General features: G+C 38.8%; 1 long non-coding RNA gene across 1 annotated transcript; it reads right to left on the bottom strand.

Moving 5' to 3' along the window:
* Positions 1–14,111: 14,111 nt before the first annotated feature.
* On the bottom strand, positions 14,112–17,986 carry LOC109041918 (uncharacterized). The gene is made up of 3 exons (XR_002010022.2): positions 17,771–17,986; positions 15,603–15,718; positions 14,112–14,319 (listed from the first exon to the last, which is right to left on the bottom strand). It is a non-coding gene; the product is annotated as an uncharacterized lncRNA (long non-coding RNA).
* Positions 17,987–21,548: the final 3,562 nt, after the last annotated feature.

Here is a 21,548-nt window from a genome sequence, read left to right as displayed (position 1 = left end):
CAGATTGCAACCTATAGGTTGCAATCTGCAACGCCCCCCCCCCCCCCCCCCGAAACACATGCCTGGCTATAAGTGCCTGCCTCTTGTTTACGTTAGGAGATTGCGATTTAAGAAGGTACTGTTTCCTTGGTAAAACTTCGCTTGAAACACGATAGTTTCACTGGTTTTCTCTGAAACAAACCCAAAAATTGAAACAAAACTCGAAAAAAATGGCAATGTCACCAAATCGAACAAATAAATTAAATTTTTAATTTAGGTGAAGCTGTAAAACGCTTCGATAGGTCAAAGATCGGATGTTGGGTTACTCGACATCCTCACACTTGGGTTAGGTCACTCGATACCACCAAACTTAGGTTAGGTTGCTCGACAACACCGCGGGTCGGTCGGGTCGAAGATCGCACTGAGGTCAAAATCGATAGGTGGAAGATCGATACTTAGGTCAAAATCGACAGGTCGAAGATCGATGGTTAGATCACTCAACACCACCACACCTAGGTTAGGGCACTCGACTCCCTTGTAAATCGTTCGACATAGGTAAGTTCACTCGGCACCACCGCACTTGGGTTAGGTCACCCCATTTACCAGATTTGGGTTAAGTTAGGTTACATTTTGATAGCTCAAAGATCAAAATCAATAAATCGAACATTCAAAAGCGATACATCGATTGCACTTAAACCGCCATTTCTACCCATCTCTTTTATCGTACAGCGAATATAAGGCAGTAATGTTTTTCTTGATATTCCCTATTAATCAATACATATGAACAGAAAAAAAAGAGAAAAAAAACACTAAGAAGCGGCCCGAACTGTATGTATAACAAGGTGGAGAAATGGTGCTGGGTCCACACCATTTCGCGAGGAACACAAAGCCAAGGAGTTCCAAAAATTAAAATTAGAGTCAAGATTAAATTTTTGAACTCTAATGCGCACCAGTATGAAACTGTGGGGGGAGGGTGTTAAGCTCAGGTAGTTTGCATTGGAATATTAGGTTGGAGTCACGTCGGGAGATCTATACCGGGTTGAGCCTTTTTAAACCTCATCAGCAGATCACACTCCAACTTAATATTCCAATGCTAACCGCCTGAGCTGAACACTCTCCCCCCTCAGTTTCGCACTGGGTTAGTAGCAATTAGTAAGTTCATAAAATTTAATTTGGACTCTATTTTATAATTTTTGGAACTTATTGGCTTTGTGTCCACGCGAATTGGTGTGGACCCGTAGCACCATTTCTCCACCTTGTTACATACAGTTCGGGCCACTTCTTTTTCCTTTTTTTTTTTTATTTGTTCGCACAAGCTCGGGGTATATGTGTGTCTCACGTTCGGGAGCGAGGGCGGTTGAGTTCTAGATGCAGTTCGCAATCTCCAACCAGACTGTTATCATCTTTTTGCGGGTTTTCCTTTGTTTTGTTATGAGAGTTGTTCAGATGTAGTTTGTGATGGCGCCATAGGTTCACTCTTTTGTGATCATGCCTCGGGGTCATATCCATGCCGGCGTTTTAATGCCGTCTTGGATTTTTGCGGCATGTTAAGTTGGGTTCACTGCGAGTTTAAGATCTGCTAATGTTGTCTAAAAACGCCCTAACGGATTAGATCTCTCAGCGCGACTCCAAATTAATATTCCAATGCCTACACTGTGCTGTAACCACTCTCCTTTTTGTTTTCGTACTGGTACGCATTAATGTTCATATAATTTAATTTTAATTACAATTTTTCGGATACTTCTTGGCTTTGTTTTCCTTCGAAATGGTGTGGACCCCAGTACAATTTTCCACCTTTGTATTCTATAAGCCTACTTATATAGAGTGAATATACAATTAATAAAACGTAATACTTGATATTTGTCATGTTCCGTTCGTGTTTCTCTTGATGTAAGGGGACGAATTGTAGTGAATGACGAAGGGGCTTGACGTCCTCGAAAACGTATCCGGCAAGTTAAACATTTTTTTCGGTCGGACTGTCCAAACTAATGAAGATAAGCGAATTACTCTGCTCATCTTCAGCTCAGTTGAAAAGGTTTTTTCGATTAAGCTTCACGTAATTTTTCATGAATTTTTTATATTTACTGATTCAACTATTAAGTTTTTTTAATCGATAAAGCTTTTTCAATATTCTTTTCAAGAAGCCCATTCCGTTGATTTTATCGTAATTCCGAGAACTGTTGCTCGTCGTCAGGCACATTCGGTTCAGGCACTGCACAACATGCGCACCAAAACTTATGTTGAACTAGGTACCTACACGAGTGAAGTCCTCCCACAACAATTGGCACTGCTTATTATCTTGATTAACTAGTGAGCAAAACAAAAGAAAGGTAAGTGAGTTAACCAATACGATAGAAAGGTGGCTGGGGTGTTGATATTCATAGGAATGTGAAACAATTATACTTCTTTTTCTTGTTAAATTCGAGGTCAAAATTTTTGATGCTCTCAAGTTTGAAACTTAATATGCAAGCAATCAAAAAGTCAAGGAAAAACCTTACGTAAAAGAAATATGTGAGGAAAATGAGTGAAAAATTGGCGCGTGGAGCCAGGATATTAAATACCAGCCCGTGTGATAGCTCGCACAGCGAGCTGTCACGCCTGGCCAGGGAGTGCTCCTGGACCCCCGGTTCCTGCTCGTTTCGCGATGAACTTGCGACTCGCTCCGCGAACCGTCCCTAGTAGCAGAGCTAAATTCACAGTATATAAACGAAGTATAACCGTTAAATTATCTTAAGCCGTTTCAAAATGGCGGCCGGGTAAAGTTTAAATGGCCGAAAATTGGCATCTCGGCTATTTGCACATGGATTTGTTTGAAACTCGGTATCTGGGGGTATTTTGGCACGAGAAAAACGAATTTGACGTTAGATTTTTAAAAAAACCCTAATTTTTCAAAATGGCGGCCGGTTAAGGTCCAAAACGGCCGAAAAGTGACAAACTTGAGTTGTAACGTCAAATTTGTTTTTCTCGTGCCAAAAATACCCCCAGATATCAAGTTTCAGGCGAATCCATCGGCAAAAAATCAAGTTTGTCAATTTTCAGCCATTTTGGACCTTAACCGGCCGCCATTTTGAAAAATTAGGGTTTTTTTTAACAATCTGACGGCAAATTCGTTTTTCTCGTGCAAAAATACCCCCACATACCGAGTTTCAAACAACTCCATGTGCAAATAGCCGAGATGCCAATTTTCGGCCATTTAAACTTTAACCGGCCGCCATTTAGAAACGGCTTAAGATAATGACTTCGAGTTTGCGCGAAAAAAATTCTTTTTTTATGCTCTTTCGAACGAGGTATCACAAAGGGGGTCTTCCCATTTGAAAAAAAAAAGTTGGGGTCCGTAACCCCCCCAAGGGGGGGCCCCCCGAAAATATTAGGGGGGCCAAAAAGTAGCTCCCTTTGACCTAGGAACATCCTTCAAGTTTCAAATCTCTATCTCAATTAGGTAAAAAGTTAGATGGGGGGAGGGGACTTTTCTAACACCCTGTATAATTGAAGTATAACGGTTATATAAAACATTTTTACAAATAACTTTTATATAAACTATTTATAAAGGTTATTCGCGCAATTTATAAAATTATTTGATTAATAACGGTTATACGACAGCGGTTTCCTTTGAACATCCCGTTACTCAACCGTTATATATAACAGTTATATGAGTAGTATACTTTCGTTAACATTTTTTATATACCTAAATCTGCTACTAGGGGTCCCGCTGAGCTACTAACTTTTAAAATAATAAAAATAATGAGAAGATAACATCTTTGCCACTTTGATGGCCACAGCCGCCATCTTGGATCTAGGAATTTTGAAAATCCGACCAAAAATTCAAATTTCCCGTTGAAAAATACCCTCAGATACCGTTCCACAAAAATCGATCGAACAGGAGCCGACTTAGCATTATAGGCCACGGCCGCTATCTTGAATTTTGAAGTTTTGAAAATCGTCTGACCGAAAATTCGAGTTTCTCGTCAAAAAATACACCCTGTTACCGAGTTTTACGAAAATCGATCGAACAGGAGCCAAATTATCATTTTAGGCCACGGCCGCCATCTTGAATTTTGAAATTATAAAAATCTGACCGGAAATTCAAGTTTCCGCCGAAAAGTACCTACCCTGCGTCACCAATGTTCACAAAAATCCGTCAATAAATAACCCCTAAAACCTGAAATTTCGTCTATAATGCTGTGACGTCACGCGACAGGATTGAACTTGTTCGACGCAGTGCGCGCGTGAACAAACTCGTATCCCCAGTGCATTAGTATAGGGAGAAACAACTTTTCTTTTTTTTGGCTTCAGCGGCATTTTTTTCTAAATTTGATTTTTCAGGCACGTAGAGGTGTTGCTTAGTTTTATCTTGCCAGTTTGAAGGAAATCGCTTCGACAGTTTTTTTGTAAAGTGTTGATGAAATCTCGGTACAGTAGCTTTATATATTTGACATTGCGAGCTGACACGTCTAGCCGGGGATTGCCCCTGGACCCCACCTCTTCGCTTCGCGATGAACTTGCGGCTCGTCCCGCGAGCCGCCCCTGCCCCACATAGTTTATTAGTATCATGAAAAGACAACATCTTCGTCTTCAGCATCTTCTTTTTCACCAAGTTACACAGAAATCGATAGAAGAGGAGCCGAGATATTCTGGGCAACCCCTTTGTCAGACAATCCGCCTCCTGATCTCTACTTGGGGCATATATTCGATAACAATATTACCTTTCCTCGTTAGATCAGACACATAGCTATATTTTAGATCAATGTGCTTCACCCGTCGAATATTTTCAGGGGTCATGACTATTGAAATCCAACTCTGGTTATCCTCATACATATGCATATATGAGCTATGTCCGCATATACCTGAAAATCCTTTAAAAGTTTCCTAATACCACATTGAATCCTGAACTGAGCTGCACAGTGCAATTACCTCGGCTTCAGCACTCGATAGGTAATGCAACACAGTTTTGCTTCTTTGTAACCCAGGAGACTACATTGCCAAAAATCTTAATCAAAAATCCCGTTACTAATTTCTTGTCAGTGTCGCCACCCCAGTCAGAATCTACAAAACACTGTAAAATTTGGCTTGATTTCCTTTATACCTCAAACGCAAATCAGCAGTATTTTTTGAGTACCTTCAAATATGCTTGACATTGAATATCCTCTGTTGCATTCTGCTGAAAACGACTCAAAAAATTCACTGCGTAGCTCCCCTTTTGCAACTTTTGCATACGCAAAAATGTAGCTTACAATGACCTAGGAACATTCTAAAAATTTCATTTTTCAAAAAATGTAATTATTTTAGGTATTCCAATAAGTTTCAATAAATAGGGCTCCCTCAAATAGGAGCTAGGCAAAATACACAGCACTCAGTGGAATTGCAAAAATTTAACTATGTAATTGCTACTTATTGCAATCTGTGCTACTTGGGAAGAAGGACCTTGGAGGGCGCGAAGGATCCTTAGGGGATTGGGCTGCGTAGCGGTCAGAGGGAGTATACCCTCTGGCTGTAGATTAATGAGTATTCGCAGCAGGTTTCCTTCAAAATTTCATGCAATGTTGCGGCAAGCAGGTCTTTCTTCCTGCAAGCTTATGTATGGTAAATAGTTTTCGCCTGCTTACTTACTGAAGTTTTATAAATAACCTTAAATACCTCTGGGTTCCCAGAAATTTCGAATCAGTATGGTGTGGAAATGACTACCATTTATATCTTGATGAAGTGTTTCGTGCAATGGATACATCTTTTCACCCAACTTATATTATAAGAAAAAAAAGTAATGATTTACTCAGTGCCTGAGAATTACATTTAATAAATTGTGGATACCATTACGTTGGTTACACGACCACATTGATAGCACAGAATGTAAAAGTAGATTTGATGGTGCCATGACAACCAGATTATTTACTAAGATACCCTCCTGGGTTGAGGGGAAGAACCTGCTGTCCATCGGACGGAAAAACTAAACTAGGTACTTACAGTTGAATTTACTGCATTACGAAAAATTTACCATAGGTAATACCTACTCTTTGAAAGAGAATTCTAGTTGAGCCATAACTGGAAACCTCATTAAAGTAGGTAACAAGACGTCTCTTTGAAATAACAGACAAACCATTTGGATTTTACGTCATTTTACGACAAGTCACTCAGGCTCCATATTATTGATAGCGCGTTCATATTTTCTTTACGATCGGAAAGAAATATCTCAGAAAAAAACGGCGCCGTTTTATTGGAGGAGGCAGCGATGCGTTATACAGCCTGATAGTCCAATGGCGCTCAGCCACTCATTCAACGCAAATTTTATCCTAATTTACTTACTACAAAATTCTTCTCCAACAATGGAGCCGGAAAATGTTACTGAATTATTATTTCATGGATCTTTTTGGAGATAGATACGGGGAAAAGGACCATAATGTCTCGTTCCACACATCTTGAGAGTGTTTCTTGCAAGTTCTTAAGAAGTTTGATGTGTTGACTTCTTTTTTAATTCATTATAATCAGCGGGATCTGTCTCCCCATTACATATAGAGAACGCCTATTTTCGGGGGGCCCCCGGTCTGTTTGGAGATAGTTATAAAAGGTTAAATGTATAATTATGATATAATTTAATACGAACAGAATATGCGCTTGCTAAAGTAAATAAACAGATATGATTTAGAAAGTCTTATCCGGAAACAATTTTCCCCTAAACATTCATATTATTAACCTTTCAATTCCAATGTTCGTGATGAAATTTGGTATAAACATTAGCATTCATTTATGATTTTAAGACGAGTTGATGGCTCCGAACGCCCTTTTCCGGTCACTTTACACCTGTTCCTTCCCCTTCCACTCCCTACTACCTCCTCCCCTCCCTCTCCTCCCCCCTCTCATCATCTTATTGATTTTTCTTATTGATGACAATATTTCCTCTACCCGCAAGGAGAGCGAGAATAAAGTAAAAAGACAATTTGAACCAAACGGTGCGATATGCTCTGATTATGAGTAACTATATTCCTGTCAAAGGAGAGATTAGAAAAACGGCAAAAATTGAGCAAAGGTAGTGAGAAAAAAAATGAAAAAAAAATATAGGAAAATGAAAACAGAAAGGGACAGCAGAAAAACAAGAGACTAGGAGTCAGGAAGAGAAAGAATTTGACGGAATAGGTAATTAAGCAGGTAATTTATCAAAAGGAAGAGATATATTTTTAAAGATACCACTCGGAAAAATTTTGCGCTTGCTTCAATTGGAGTTGGAGCTGATATTTACGAGTACCTATAAATACTTGGACGAGGATTTTACCTGGATTAATTCAGGTTCCTCCTCGTAAGTCATTTGCTCGAATTTAAGCAGAATGACTGCTGTCATCATCATTAATACGTTTTCAATCATGCTGTGAAAACTTTTTCAGATGAATTTTAGTGCACTTTTTCAGCCTTTTCTTAGGGTCTTCACACTGATTTAGCTGTGCATCCCCTCATTTCGGTTTCACACCTTTTCAGTTTGGTATCATATTCCTCTTACTGGGTGCAAGATTTTCTGAGCTTTGTCTTCGTTTTCTTCAATTCAGAACTTACATCTTTGAGCCTGTCTTCAGTTTTTTGAGCTTTCAGTGCCAAGTTCCTTGCTACTGATTTATTCCTGGAGCTACATTGTAATAAGTGTGATCTATTTTTCATACACTTTTTTTTACCGGAGACCTCTTTTTCGCCAAGAATAACTGCGCAGTAATCTTTCCTCCTTGAGAACACTTCACTCGAAGACTTGATTCTCCTACTGCACCTTATTTTGCAGGCCCTCGACTTACAACCTGCGCACGAATTAACCCCTGGCACTGATTTCGAGAATAATTTTGAGCTGTTTCTTGATTTGCAGCCGTTAAGAGTGCAGTGAGAATTTTCAGATGACTTGCAAGTTCTTAAATGAGGACCTGTTCTCTTACACTTAGAATTTTTGCGAACACGACATTTGAAACACTGCCTCCTGATGCATGCATCTCTAGTTTTTTTCAGGAGGCCCTGCTCTTTTGATAAAGATCTACATTTGCTTTCAAGATTTTTCTGGAGACATTTAATACTCCTAGGATTAACTAACCCGCAGACTTGACTTTGGCTTGTTCTCATGTTATCCTCAGAGCTTGACCTACGGGTTCTGCATTTCGTCGATGGTGCTTCCCGGTCTTGCCCAGCACGTTTAGACTTGTATGATTTCGTTGATTCCGTGCAGTCTAACTGCATGGTCTTGGAAGCTTTTGAAGCTTTCTTGCAGAGTGATTCAAGTAGTTCTGGGTGGAGCTCAGAACAGAGTAACAGACTAAGTGCTGGACTGAGAGGCAAACACGGTAATGAAGAGCACCGTGCATTGTCTGATCGTCTGACTGATTCTGACTGGATAATTTTGGTGGGCTTTGACGGTTCAATCATGTCTCGATCGGGGTTTGAGCCATCAGATATAAGTTTTGCAGATTGGCCATTACAAAAGGAATTTTCGGGGCTGGTTGAAACTTGAATCCCTACAGAGGCCTTTCGTTTAACTTCACATGCTGTGAATGAACATGGAGAGCATCCACCCCTCTTGGAAGCGATTGCCAACCTATCCATCTCTATAAATTTTGACTCAGCATCACAACACAGCTTATTGCACTTATTTTTACACTCCTCTAATTTGGGAACTGGATCGCAATTCAGAAGTTCGTCTGTGGCTTTTTCAGTGTTTGTAAAAACCTTGTTCTGGTCGCACATCAGAAGGGTTGAGTTGGGATTTATTTCATTAGCTAGTTTAGTCGTGGATGATTTCGATTGTTTTCCGGTTACGCATTCTCGATTGCAGCGCAATAAAAGAGCGCTGCGATCTTCTACTTTCGTTTTACGACAGAAATTTGATGTAGAAGTTACTTTACATGCATCTGACTTGCCACCTATCTTCCTTTCGCGGTGAGCTTTTTGCACTTGAAATGCGAAGTCACATTCTCCATCAGAGCATGCGCCTGTTGACTTTTTTCGATTTTTTCTTTTTTCCTCCCTGATTTTTGATATATATTGCCGAAAATCTTCACTAACTTGATAGCATTTCTCACAAGAGTCATCTGCGGTCGAACGAGGAGAACAGCAACTGGCACCTAACCTCGATCGATTTGCCTCTTCCGGAGACCTCTTTGATTTCAGTTTCGTGCTGCTGACTTTAGATGGTTCAGTGAAGCATGAATCAAATACTTTTTCTTCTTTGGATGGAGGAATTTGTTTCAACCGCAACTGAGAAGAAATTTTACAATTTAATCCATCATCTATCTCATTTTCAATGCAGGGTTTTCTTGAGTTTTTTACTCTCGCCGGAGAACAAAATCTAAAGTCAATTGGAAAATCTTGGTGAGGATGTGGAGGACACTTAACCTGATATGCGTCGACTTCAATTCCCTTTTCACCCCTCATTTCAGCGAGGTTTCGTCCATTTTTTAAGGTGCTCTTACATTCGATGCTGGCACTGCTAAGCATGCCTCTGGGTAATTGGTTGCCGTTGACTTTGGAGGAAATTGTTGGCTTGAAGGAATTAAGTCTCCGTAGGTAAAAAAGTAGCTGTTCAATGGCACGAATACTTGATTTTAATTCTTTTATTATTCGTTCATTCCTAACTGGTGCAGGATATGAACAGTTGGGAACTTGACATTTCCCGGATGATCCTTTAATGAATTCCAGTTGAAGACTGCGGTTTAAATTACAGATTAAATATGTTAAGGACTTTAAATCAAAATAAGTAAATTCGTCTGGAAAGTTATCAGCTTTTAAAGTCAAGCATCTAATTCCTTCCTGTGGTCCGGAGAGACCGATGACGCGTGAGAAAAGGCCGAAAGGCAGGCAACCGCATCCTCTGTCTGAATTAGCATCATCCTGTGTACTACGACGGCGAGATCTGGCTAAACGTGGGAATGGTTTGATAGTACACTCGCCGGTTACCGGGTCTGGAAAATCCTCTTTGAGGTAATTGAGAGCCTGGCTACACGATTTTGTTCCTCTGAAAGGTAGCAAAGGATTTCCACCGGTGATGAAATACAGCTGCAAAATAAGTCTGGTAATGGCATAACTAAGCATGTGCAATTGCTCTGTTTTGATCTTGTACTTACATTCGTCGACTGACCCTTTTGTACGTTTATGTACTTCAATCTCAGCATGTATGACTCGCAATATATCCCAATAGAAGTGTAAATCTGTAAATGGAAATCTAGCTAAAACGTGTTGCAGTTCAACTAAGAAACTATCACAAATTTTAGGCTCAGCAATCTTATCTAATATGCAATATTTTAGAGCCGCTTTTTCTTTCTTGGCTCTAATGGGCTCTGAATGCCACCAGCATGGTTTTCGGTAATCATATTTACTGGTTTCTGAGAAAGATTTCATCGTTGTTTGCTTTCTTTCTCCCTCATAATAACAGCCTGGTACACAGCAATTTGGCCGCGACTTGGAAGTGAGGGCTTCAGAATTGTCAAAAAACGATGCAGGGTGAATGCTTAGGTTTTTGAACATATTGTTCCAGAGTTTTGTTACACATCCTTTCAAATTGATGTTGACAACCCGATACGCTGGGTCATTTCCATTCAGTTCAAGTATCTTTACATCAGGGCAACAGACAAAGCTCTCAACTCTGGTAAGATTTTCACGACCACTCACAAGATTTTCCCTCTGCTTGCCATTGTAAACATGTTCATGTGAGAACTGAGGACATACTCCCCCGCAGTCATTCTGCTTCATTCTTTTTGTAACTCTTTAGCAGTAAATCAAAAATTAAGCTTCTGCATTGCGTGGCTTCCAAATGAGGGGAAATGCTTGCATAGACAAGTATAAGTAAATGCTCTTGTATGACCGACAAATATTTTAAAGCAAAACAATTTCACCGACAGAATATGCAACTTCTTGTTCCAAGATCATGATTAGCACAGCACTTTGTCTCATTGTAAGTAACACAGAATTTGCAGGACATTCGTTCAATGAAAATGCAAAACTTGGAAGACATAGGTACCTAACATTCAAATAGATCAATTACTAGAGAGAAATATACCATGAATTTTGAAGATAGGTACTGATTAGGAAGAAGGTGGGGTTAGGATTCATGAGAAGCATAGATCATACAGCAATCATCAGGAAGCATGTTGTTGCAACTCCGACATTGATTTACGGTGTCTTTGAAAATAGATTCGCATTTTAACTTAAATAGGTCACATTTAATTTCATTCCAAGAGAAACAGATACTAAACAACGCACTGATTGGAAACTTTTATTTGCATTTTCTAAATAAAACGATATATTGGGACATGGTTTTACGGTAAAAAAAAAAAAAAAATAAATAAAAAAGTAGATTAAAAAAAATAAAAAATAAAAATAAAAAAACAACATCTGACGAGAGTATAATATCAGCTGTTCACCGCACTGAGTTCATTTTTTCAACAATTATTTTTCAGTAACATTTTATCTTCTTTATTTTTCCTATTTCTTTCCAGTTTTTGGTTTGGAGGAAAGAAAAACAAAAAGACATGATCACAGTCAGGTATTACTTGCATATCAAGCATTGTGATTTATCAAAGTTGACGCAGTGCGCGGGGATCTGGTATGTTCCGAGTCCCAAAATTATCCACATTCTCGAACAGACCATGAGTCGCGAGGTTTCGCATTTTTATACTTCGTCATCCTTTTAGAAAATTAGTAAACGACCAAAAATCGAGACATATGAATGTTCTCAGATGACGCTATACGGCATCAACTTAGGAAAATCATAACTTTCGGGGCGTGGGGGCCAGAGAATCAGCGCCGAGAGGCAGCGCATCACCAAATCTATCACTAAATGGATCGGAAATGTGGGGCAAAGAGCATTTCAGTCGTTAGCATGAACACGATTTTTCTCATTCATGTTTAAAGCCTATATCTTCAAGGTCAAAAATTTCAGATTCCGTACTTTTCCGAAGTCTGTCACCTCAGGACAACGAAAATACCCACTTTCGACCTGACATCTCGCATCTGGTTACATGAGCAAAGCTGAGCGGAAATAAAATAGGCCTCTTAATTTCGAAAAAAGATTACCTTTGCATCACTTTTTGACATCCCTGGAAATCACTAATAATTGAAACTTCGAAAATACTGTAGTTACCTAGTTATATAGAATATACCTCTACAAATATATTTCATACTACCCAACTTCCCTCACGTGGTCGTTTAATCGTACAGTCGATTTAAACCGATAAACGAATAACGCTCCAAACCAGATTGAAATAATTGCTGTGAAAGAGGTAACTTGATGGTCTCTTTGCGGGAGATTCAGCCACTCGAATAATGCCACATACATGCTTCCTAAGATAGAAAATATCGTGGATTCCGGATATTATTAGTTTTCCGAAGAAAGTAATTTTAAAATTGAGGTAGTCTCTAGGTTCTCCGATCAAATCCTACAGTGTGCGCCGTTTTGCAAACACTATCTTCCAGATCATCGAAAGTGGCTGTTTGTGTTTCACTTAGGCCAAAACATCCCCCCTAACCTCTCCCCCCCCCCCAAAAAAAAAAAAAAAAAAAAAAAAAAACACTATCTTGTTCAACTTTCCTAACGGACTAACCTGGGTTCATCGACCTGGTCAAATTGAAACTTCTGATCTATTTTCAGGCGAAACTTTTGATTGGCCAGACCTGTTGAAACTTGGCAACTCATCAGCTGATCTTCCAAGTAAAAACTTTGTACGTACTTACTATAATAGTAACCTGTTAGTAAGTTCAGCTTTCAGAAAATGGTATGAAAAACTATTAATAAAATTACCTATTCCAATTTTATACGCTTTATGGTTGAATCATCGTATGATTTAATTATTGTTGAGCATAGTTCAACAAAATGGTGACCCCGACGTGATCAAGTGTGACAATCAAAAAATTGTGAAAGAAGATCATACGGCTTGCAGTGGATTTCCTCCTTGCCTTTATGATTTCATAATTTCACACATATGGTAAAAAAAAGTCCGCCTTTCAGTGGATTTCCTCCTTGCCTTTATGATATCATAATTTCACACATATGGTAAAAAAAAGTCCGCCTTTCAGTGGAAATCCTCCTTGCCTGTAGAATCTAAATTATTGGTGTATGGACTAAGACTTGCAGTGGATTTCCTCCTTGTCTCTATAAAGGTCTATAGCCCTGGATTGACGATCAAATTCCCGAACCAATTCCGATCAAAGTAGCATCAAAGTGTCGGGAGTCATTATTATACAGGGTTATCCAAAAGTCACCTACCACCCCTGTAACTTTTTTCCTAATTGAGGTAGAAGTTTGAAACTTTGGGAATGTTCCTCGGTTTAAGGTAGCAACTTTTTGGTCCCCCCAAATTTTGGGGGGCGGCCCCCCCTATGCCTAACGGTAGCGCTCCTGACTCTTTTCAGAAGTGCCTGCAAGTTCCTGCGAACGAGAGGAATCACAGTGACCCTGAACCTTGCATTGTGGCTACAAGATCACAGCCAACGGATATAAGTCCCCTGCCAATTGATTAAATACCCTGAGGATTAAAATAAAGTCAATACAAAAACTCCAGAAAGTTAGTGGATTTACATGTTGCTAAAATATTTTAAAAAACAAAACAAAAAAAAATTCAACAAGTACAATTTTGTTGAGCAAGACCAACTTTAATTGTTTTTGGTTCCAGTTTTTTTTTCTTCTTTTTTCCTTTTTTTGTGTAAAACTGTAAGGAAAGTGGAGAAGAGAACAGGCTAACTGTAGAGCTTTTGTAACCATGGAAAAGACGCAGATACATTACACAATCTTAGCAGAATTAAACTACTGTTTTCAATGAGAAACTAGTATTTCCGGCTCAAGTCATGAGCAACGTATGTGCCATTAGTTTCTCTAAGCAGATAGGTATTTTAATAGGAGCCAGAAATAGTAGTTCCTTGTTGCAAAATGTAGTCCAATTAACATGGGTTGTACTTGAAAGGTAAGTTCACGGAATTAAGTTAAAAAGCCCCACTAAGGAATGAAAGAAAAAGTATAAATAGTAGCGCGATGAGATGAGAGAGTGGTTTTCGGCAAAGAAAAAAAACAAAGAGAGGAACATCTAAAGTTTCTTCAACTCTCTCTCTCTCTCTTGGCCCCGCTCTCTTTCTATTTTAAGCAGGTCTTATGAGACCTAAAATATCAGTGCGATCAGTAACACAAGACATTTGGAATCATGACAAATTTTTTATTATGCATTTTATAACTATGGTAAATATTAACGAAGAAAAGTTGTTATCTATAACAAACATGATTGAAAATTATTTTAACATCTGATTTAAAATCCTTCTCTCAGAAAAAACTGAGATCTTACTGACAGCTGTGCTGAAGGAAACGATAACTTTGACTGCTATCATTATAATCCCATTTTGAATCTGAAAATTAACACAAACATTTAAAAATACACCTGAGCCGAGTACAGAAAAGTTTTTGATTGTTAGCACTAGAGGCAATTTTTTAATTAGAATTTTATCATGGTGTTAGATTCTAACTGAGCCCCTTACCCCTCATCGTCAGGTACATTTTAAAGGTTTCCAAACTTCGCTCCCCCTGGATATCTTCCGTCATTTGAATAAGGAATTCAAAAAAGAGCTCAAGCGTCACTTTTTGAAAAATTGAGTCATTGGTACGTATGAACCTAGGGGGACTCTGCAGGTAGTCGAGTAGGGACAAGTACCTGGTATATTTTAAATCTTCACTCCAAATTGAGCCATCCTTTGTGAAAACAATGTTGAAGCTTTGTTGTGGTGCCTTTTGCAATTTGGTGCATCATTTGCAGAAGACTAATTAAAGCTGGGCCACCATTTTGCCTCCATAAACCGTTTATATTTTGACTAACTTTTCTCTAAAATAATTTATAAGTTTATGTGGGTTTAGCTTGTGACGAATTACGAAAACCGTTGCACAATCTGAGCGGATCTGCAAAGCTTATACGTTGTTTCTATGCAGACTGACTCAATTTTAAGGGGTAAAAAAGCATTCGAACTTCTAGTTGATTTTGAAAAGAGCACATTAGTTTTCAAAAATGCAAGAATTAGAAATTGCTCGTTCTCATCGGACCACTTACCGAAAATGAGCAACACCAGTATTAACTTGTGCTATTGTAGATGGAGAACTGTTCAAAAACACTGTGTAATGCTAGTTCAGCAGTCTGCAGTATATGTTGCTTATTTTTAAATCTGAGCACTGACAGAAGGTTTTAGCATGTAATGCATGCCTAGCCGCATGTGCCATATGCTACTAAAAATAATTAAAAAATAAGTTATGAGTAATAAGTAGTTTTTTTCCATATCATCAACAAAACTCCCAAACCACGTTTTTCCTTTTACGACAATGCAGAAATCTTGCTATAGGTACTTTTTTTTTTTTTAATTAGAAACTGCTCAAAGTCAATTTTTTAAAACTTCCAGGATTTTTCTTTTCTGTGAGAGGGAAGTTCTGTGAACACCTGAAGGAATGATGTTGATTTGCTTTTCTTTGAATTAATAAAATGGGAGCGTAGACTTATAAAGACAGCAAAGAAGATACGCTGGAAACAAGTTTCACCATGGATATGCACCTACAGGCACTCACACAGATGACTGGACTTGCGTTCATTTTTAAAAACAAGAGGAGTAACTCATCCACAGAAAATGTATTTGCATACTAGGATACTCACAGCATCCTGAGAAGGCTGATCATCTCTTGATTCAATGAGTAGAGTATATTAGTAGAAACGAACTCCTTGGCACCATCACTGGATATTGGGATACCATGTGTTTAATGCTAATGGAGCTGAAAATATTTACAACTGAATGTTATTACACTTAAAAAAGTTATGATAAAGCTCAAAATTAAATGAGTTATTGGTCATTCTGAGCATCACTCTACTTAAGTATGGTTTACATACCTACCTAGTATAGTTTCAGGTTTAGGTAATATGTCCCATTTGTTAAAAACCCCTCCATGTAAATGGGCATATAATTTGATTCGCTTATTTATTAAAATGGGCTCCGGCCAAAATAAAAAAAATACCCTAACACGGTGGGTAATAATTCATTTACTAGCTAATCATTTTACTTATTGTGCATCACTAGCCCCCCAGCCCCATCTGCCCCCTCACCGCTCCGCAGCCCCACCGCCCACCCCTGGAGATTTGCGTCACAGCATACTTGATGAGGATTATCGGGAAAGCTCTAAGAAATACAATACAAAAGATTTTGCAATTTCAGGAGATAAGTGATTGAAGTTACGAAATTACATGGATCCTTATGATGGAAGAACAAGTTCAAACTGACTTTTTCAGGCTTAAATTGGAATGTGGGAGCAAATTCTTCACAGAACAGGCATTAAGACTAGTGTCACTTAAAATCATCAATATTTCAATTTTATCAATAATTGTACATTAGGCCTCTTGTCTTCCGAGTCCCCCATATCTCTTAGTACATACTCCACAAATGAGGAGGAAATGAACGAAGAGGAATGAAATTATCAAAATGATGATACCAATTTCAGACATCAATCAAAAATTCTTCCAACTACCCAAGTAGCATTGTCATCTACATTCTAGGTGGCGCTCATCAAGAAAATGTCTACTTTCTAGATAGAACAATTTTCTTGAAAGAAAATCGGTATGAAGTAGGTCTAGAAAATAGACACAAGAAAATAGAAAGAAAATACATTTTTTCCTTGCATTTTCTTAAAAGAAAAGATTAAGAAATTGGCTAGAAAATAATTCTACTTTCAATAAATTTTCTATCTTTTTCCCAAATGGAAAGTTGACAGAAAGTAGACCTATGAAATAGATCTATTTTCTTTGGTCAGACTTCTGACTCACAATGTTTATTCTTTCTATTTTCTAGATACTCTCATTTTCTTGGTATTTTCTAGAAGTTTTCTTAATATTTTTTTTCTAGGAAAAACTTCTATTTTGCTACTTGGGTATCACATAATGATATCTTGCATACTCATCAAAATCATTTTTCGAAGATAAGCTCGCACACATAATAACTAATGACAAATTCGAACTTATTTTCATCCTTGCTTTAGGACACGCAGGGGTGCAGAAAGTTCTTCGCCCGCACATGTTTGGAAAAAGGCCTTCGCATTTATAGAGGTTGCCTTCACATTGCTGTCCACATATGACTTGCCCACTTCACTGTTGCCTTTGCATAAAGACTTGACAATTTTTTTTTGCATAGGAGAGTACGTTACACAGTTTCCTTCACAAAAAACTGCACACTTAAAGGTTTTAAAGCCTTCTGCCTTCACATTTTCCCCTCATCTGGGTGCCTTCACATCTTTTTGCATGTACTCTAACTTTATCTGGTGATTCATCGGTATTCTCTGGTGATTAGGAAAAGATTTCCAAACTGAATCCTGAGAAGTGTACGACACACTCAAGGGTCACCCTACTCTTCAATAAAGTCCAAATCCTCCATTATCTTTGCCATGCGATTTTTGACGGGAAGTGACCAATCTGTGATCTCTCATCTGATGGTGGCTGACCGACTGTCTGCAACATTGAGTTGGGCAAGTCAAAATTGAACAGACAAGAAAGAGTTAGATAAAGAATCAAGTATGTAAGGACCTCTACAGACAATGAATGAACATAAAAAGGAAATGGAATGTGATTGGCAGGTGCAGAAGTGGTATGGGTGCTCAGTTCGGAGAAGAGAAAGGATTCAGTGATGAGGGCCTGGCAAAATTCATGGCAACTGGTATTTAAACAACAGGACAAAGTAAAAACATGATGCCTGTTAGGTGTAACTGCGGATTGAGAGAAACATGCTATTCCATGTCATGATTTACAACCTAAAAAAGAAGTAAATGGAAAATTTACAGTACCTAGTCTTATCAAGCCAACAAGGATACAAAAAGCTGTGACACTAGTCTTTATTTCCTCGTTAACTTTCTTGCGATCTTCTTCCGGATCGCAGTTTTGAATCCTCAACATAATGATCAGATCCGTTCAGATTTTCTTCAGGAATGCTTCTAGATAAAGCCGGGATCACACGACAGCCGATTTCGTGAAAATGACTCATCGTTTCCGCTGATGATTGTTGATTACTGAAAATAGCGCGCAGTGTTGCCATTGTCCGCGTAATTACGCGGATTCGCGTAATTTATGTATCTGCCGCGTAGTGCATGCGTAATCGGAAAATTCTGCGTAATTTGCGTAATCGGAAAATTCCGCGTAATTTCACATATTGAGACAAATTTTCCACGTAATTCTGGAATTTATGCGTAATAGTTAGGATTTTTTCAATATTCGTTATTTCCGCCTCCCAGCTTTTGGTTTTTGTAGTTCAGTTGGTACAACTGGAAGGAGATTACCAAATTTTGAAATTCGCGGTGAAAGATCATTGAAGCCAACAAGAGTCTGTTTGTTCAGTTATGCCCCCAAAATACGTTGAATGACGGTCAAACAAAGTTTTGAAGGTATTTTAAAAGCCGTGGCATCCGTTTCTTACGCTTATTTACAAGGGAAAGTTATGCCGCGTAATTCCGCGTAATCACGAAAAAAAATCGCGTAGTAGAGGCCGAAATCGCGTAATTTTGAGGGCGTGTCCGCGTAATTTTGAAAAATCCGAGTGGCAACACTGATAGCGCGGCCCGCGCTATTTTCACGATGATCGATGAGGTCGGGAAGGAACAGCAGAATCGTCCAAGCAAGTAAAGTGAACGTAAGAATATCATCCATTACTTATTTGTAATTTGAATTAACAACTTACATATTAAAAAAAGCTAAAAATAAGCGCGACGAAATTCATTACAATAAAAAAATGTTTTGTTTGTTTACACTTTTTCCCCCGCTTTCCGCCATTTTCACGTCATTTTCGCAGTCTGACGTGTGAACACCACTGAATCTAGATTCTGGCATCAACACTCAGCAAAAGCACCGATGTGCCATTTTCAGCTCAATTTCGCCTCCGTGTGATCCCGGCTTAAGGTTAATCTTCAGCTGTAGTTCCGAAAAAATCCACCACGTCGCGCTGCTAAAATCCGACTCCGAAATCAGTGATTATTTAAATATGAAGACACAGATTCTAAATTCTGAAGCTCCTAAGTTCTAGCAGCATGTCTGAAGAATGTGTAAAGTCAAAGATGAGCTTTCAAAGTTGCATATTAAAGGCTGGAATTTGATCCCCGTTTTCCTTATGGGACTCCAATGAGTACGAGAGAGATAGCTCATGGTGGGAGAGAGATATCTGCAACTGCAGAGAGCGATCAATCGCGATTGGTTGCATCAAGGTCATCATGCTTAACCCTACTTTTTTCTGGGATCAAATTCCAGAGCTTCAGAAATTACTTTTCTCATTTGTTTTAGTGCCTATAGAAAGAGGAATGTTATAGCTAGAACTTATAATACTTCGATTCTAATAGAAATTCCTTTAACTTTCATAAAAGCTCAAGGACTCACGTGGAGCGGTACGGACTCTAAAATCGTGGACCAAAAAATCAAAACACAGCGGTGGCGCCCCCTGCGCGGAGAAATTTCTTACTTCACGCAGCTGTAGATACACCTTAAGATAGATTCAGATTTTCTTCGACCTAGTGGTCTTTAGGCCTTGTCTCCACGGGACGTTTTCATGGGATTTTTCCCAAGTTCGAATCGCAGGAATGGAACTCCTGGGATTTTTCCCAGTTACCGTCTCCACGGGACAGGGCCAGGGCCTCCGTTTTGCGTATTTTAGGACGCAGTGCGTATTTTATGAAGCCGCGCGTTCCATTGTGCGTCTTGCGTATTTTAGCGTATTTTATGTTGAAATTGCGTATTTTCGTATTTTTTCCACATGATAATCAGAGATTTGACAACACCAGACTCGCTTGACCAATAGGCAGGCTCTTTTGTGCAACATTGTAACCAGTGACGAGGTTGTTTTTTGTTGCCGCCATTTTTTTGGATCCCATGTTTAACCCAAAGTAACCCTAAATGAAAGTTCCTCCTTAGGCCTTGTCTCCATGAGCCGTTTCGCGAGATTTGTCCCAGGGAAAAATCCCACTTACGAAGTTGGGAAAAATATTGAGTTAATCAATATTTTTCCCAGTACCAAGTATGGTACTTGTACCCCTAGGACCCACTGAGAGAAGAAGAAGAAGTGAAAACGAATTGTGCTATATTTTATTCATTACTACATTGTCAATGTTTGTTTAGTTAAAATAATGTGTCTAATTGTCAATTGAGTGCAACTATTTTTTTAATCCGGGTTAAATACTCGACTTTAACTAATTTATCTTCCCGCGCAAACTAGTCGCAGGACTGATGAGCCCCGTCCCGTGGAGACGGTAAGTGGGAAAAATCCCAGAAGTTTCATTGCTGCGATTCGAACTTGGGATAAATCCCATGGAAACTTCCCGTGGAGACAAGGCCTTCTATACTATGGGTCAAATCATCAAAATTTCTTATAATTAGGTAACTTTGGGTCTTGAAGCTTTTGCTTAAGTAAGGGGAGAAAGATCCTTTCACTACTTACTATAAATGGATGGCATCCGTTTTTGGTTGTACTGCATACACTATAGGTGACTTCATACATATTGCTTAAAAAAAAATTTTTCTCCAAATTTCAAACATGGCTAAAATTGAAATACAACTTGAATGTTAGATTCACAACGGCGTAATTTTCTCGTACGACCTAAGCAATTTAAATACTTATCTAAAGCTTAAAATTTGAAACTGGCGCTCATCAGTGACGTTTCTAACCTCACGGTCATGACGTCATGACGTTGCGTTGGCGTATTTTTAAAACATTTCTCTGGAATTGGTGCATTCTCCGCGTTTGATTGGCGTATTATATGACTAAACGTGCGTCCCGTGCGTATTTTGTAAAATTTACACGCGTTCCATTGGGCGTATTATATCGCTGGGAGGGGCGTTCCATTGCGTTCCATAACGCGTATTATCTGAATTCTCACCGCGGAAGCCCTGGACAGGGCTCATCCAGCCCTGCGACTAGTTTGCGCGGGGAAGATAAATTACTTAAAGTCAAGTATTTAACCGGGATTAAAATAATAATTGCTCTCAATTGACAATTTGACACATTATTTTAACGAAACAAACATGAACAATGGAGTAATCAACAAAATATCGCACAATTCGTTTTCACTTCTTCTTCTTCTCTCAGTGGGTCCTAGGGGTACAAGTACCATACCTGGTACTGGGAAAAATATTGATTAATTCAATATTTTTCCCAACTTCGTAAGTGGGATTTTTCCCTGGGAAAAATCTCGCGAAACGGCTCGTGGAGACAAGGCCTTAGACGTCTAACAATTAGACGCTAACACTTTAGACGTTAACCTTTTAGACTTGAAAAGGTTAGACCGTAAATTTTTAGACGTTAACTAATTAGACCCAAACGGTACCCCCCTTATTATCAAGGTACACTCTACTACAGGTATGGACACGCGTTTTGACGACTTTCTAAAATTCCATTCTGTCCATACCTGTAGTAGAGTGTACCTTGCTTATTATCACTTATCAGCGAAACATGGCGAAACAATCTATAATATCTGTTTTCTTCAATTTTAAGTGTTTGGGGCTTCATTTCAGTAGCGAAATTGCTGGCAATTCAGTCCTTTGAGTTTTTCGATTATTCTGTAGGATTTGTTTTGAGTCTTGTCCTTC

This window comes from Bemisia tabaci, chromosome 1 (assembly GCF_918797505.1).
Source record: "Bemisia tabaci chromosome 1, PGI_BMITA_v3".
NCBI classification, from domain to species: domain Eukaryota; kingdom Metazoa; phylum Arthropoda; class Insecta; order Hemiptera; family Aleyrodidae; genus Bemisia; species Bemisia tabaci.
This window is presented reverse-complemented; position numbering and strand designations above follow the sequence as displayed.